The 2,804-nt window shown below is 42.6% G+C and overlaps 1 non-coding gene across 1 annotated transcript; it reads left to right on the plus strand.

Annotated features, from left to right (window-relative positions):
* The first annotated feature begins 1,295 nt into the window (after nucleotides 1-1,295).
* On the plus strand, nucleotides 1,296-1,399 carry LOC130886294 (U6 spliceosomal RNA). The gene has a single exon (XR_009058267.1). It is a non-coding gene; the product is annotated as a U6 spliceosomal RNA (small nuclear RNA).
* The last annotated feature ends 1,405 nt before the right edge of the window (nucleotides 1,400-2,804 follow it).

Raw genomic sequence — 2,804 nt, forward strand, 5'->3', positions numbered from 1 at the left:
TGCAGCATGGTTGCTATTCACTTTTCTTAGCCAGGCTAACAATGAAAAAGAGCAACAAGTAGAGTAAAAAGATGTTTAAAATGTGCAGTTTGTCACGGAAAAGAGCAAGAACAAGTTTAGAGTTGCTGTTGGGAATATGAAAACAAAACAAAACAGCAACAACAGCGACAAAAGCCACTCTCCATTCCTTAAAGAGAAACCTTCTGTTCTGCACTGGGACAATAGGAAAGTACCTGGAAGACGAGCCCTAGGCATCAAAGTTTCCAACCAGTGAAAAGGAAAATTCATTTGAAAGCAGAGAGCATAAACTGGTCATGCTCAAGGAAACGCTCCTGGAAAGCAGGTGCCTAAGGAAATGCTTCTCGAGCTTGTTATCTAAGGGAGGCAAGTGCCATCTCAGGCTGGCAGCATTGTTCACATGGCATTGATTTGGTAGGCATGAAAGATGCAAGACTGAAGGAGTCGTGGAATCTTGCGTTTCTATCCCAGAGAGCGGCTGAGGATAGGCAATGTGTGGAAAGGTCATGTGTAGTCGTGGAGGTGAAGCCTACGCTGCAACAGAGACTCCCTGTGTTGTAGATGTCAGCACCATTCGCCAAGGAAAGCGGCATGCATGGGTCGGAGCTGGTTCCAGATGAAGAGGCTGTGTGTGCTGCAGGCAGCAGGGCTGGAGGGATGGAGTTACCCAAGCCCTTTGGAGCCCAGATGATCCCATCACCATGGCAGATAGGAGATTTGGCTTTCCTCTGATGTGTTTCAGTCTCTCCCTGGTCTGATCATTCCTCTCTATGATCCAATTCCTTCTTTGGGGGCATTCTACCTCCCACTCTTTCCACAGTGATTTCCCCACCATGCTGGACTATAAGCTCAAACTGTGAGCCAAAGCAGACCCTTTCTTCCTTACTTGCTTTGTTACGTATTTTATCACAGCAGTGAGAAAAGTCACGAACATACCTAGCCTCCTGAAAACAGGCAGCAGCATCCCTTCCTTTGAACTAAGGCTTGCCCTAGGGATTTCTTAATGTAGTATTGAAAGGAATCTATCTCATTACAAATAGAATAATGTATGCAATATGTTCCCTAGTCCTAAGAAATAGGCTCCAATTTACTACTCAACAATCCTGGTGGAAATGCAGTGTGGTCGTGGCTACTAGGAACAACAGTTTGGCATTTTCTATATGCATTATATGTGTCAGCAATTCCACATCTTCAAATTTATTCTGGAAAAATAAAGACATATCTTCATACAAACTTTTATAAAGGATTTATTTATAATTGTCAAAAAAGTAGAGGCCGTGCTCATTTCGGCAGCACATAGACTAAAATTGGAACGATACAGAGATTAGCACGGCCCCTGAGCAAGGATGACACGCAAATCCGTGAAGCCTTCCATATTTTTGTATTGCGCTAAGTGAACCTTGTCAAATAAATCTTCCTTTTAAAAGCTAAAAAAAAAAAAAAATCGAGGCCATCAGTGGTGACTGAGACTCAAGGAGGTACGTCCTGTGCGGGGCAGTAGTAAGAAGGAAGGAGGTGCTGACACCCTCATCAGTGGCAAATCTCCAAGTTGTTACGTGAGGGTAGAAGAAACCAGACCCAGACTGCACGACTCCATTTGTGTAAAGTTCTAGAAACGGCAAAGCTCCGATGGGGCAGAGAAGTCAAATGGCTTCCTGAGGTCAGGATAGGCCAGGTACGCCTCCACTTCCAATATTCAAGGGATCTGTGAGCTTACATAAAATTAATCACCAGGTTAGTTTATATAAAATAGTGTGGAGACGAGAATTGGGGAGAAGGAAAATTAGCAAGCAGTGTTACCCGACTTTGAGGAGAAAACTCTTGGTCCTCAGTTACGTCACGACCACTAGGTAAATGTGGATGGAATGGTTTCGTCTTCCACTTCATGGCTCATGTTGTTTGCCTTCATAGATCTTCACTTGGTTGAGATTCACAAGCCAAAGAAAGAACTCAATCCTCCATTCCTATGACACGAGAGCCTTTGAAGGTCCTGCCTCTATGGGGCTTCTGCAGTTCTTACAGTGGCTACGGTAATAGTGAGAGGCAGCCCAGGACTAAGCCCGTACTGCTCTTGCAAGGACCCTAGTTCAGGTTTTGGCAGCCAGATGGTATCTTAGCACATCTGTAACTCTAGGTCCGGAAGATGCAATGCTCTCTTCTGGACTCCTGTGCACATACTAACACTCCTACATAAATAATAAATATTTTTCAAAGAGAATTTTTTTCTTAACTTTTATTTAGTAGCAATTTATTTTTCTCTAGTAGCCACTCTCAGAGAACAGTGAGATAACTCTCTTAAAATACTCATGTTAAATTACAGGTCTGAATCTTTTTTTTTTTTTTTTGTCATATATACTGTTGACCTTTAGGGTTTAGCAGTACTGACTTATTATATGATCCTGGAATGGATTATTTAACCTTGTTGAGCCTCAATTACCTGAGTTGTAAAAAATAATGTGCATAATATTTATTTCCTTGTTGGGTAGGGTTATTATGTTAATTGAATACAGTAATCTTTAAAGTGCTCAATGGTACAGGCTCAGAATCCAGCGTCCTTGTAGCTTCTATTTCCTAAACAAAATCTACCAAGAGCTTTAAAAGTACTTGGTGTCACCAGGAGGACATCGGCAAATGACCACAAAGCACCTTAACAGGTGTCTAATGTCACTCACTGAGCAACGGGAACTCATGGACACCGCATCATCTCTAGAAGTTCTCAGTATTAAGTTCAGAGAATAGTGAAGCTGCCTCTTGAGTTCCGGTCTCTTCTTTTCTAGGGCCTTGCT

Source organism: Chionomys nivalis, chromosome 13 (assembly GCF_950005125.1).
Source record: "Chionomys nivalis chromosome 13, mChiNiv1.1, whole genome shotgun sequence".
Lineage (NCBI taxonomy): Eukaryota > Metazoa > Chordata > Mammalia > Rodentia > Cricetidae > Chionomys > Chionomys nivalis.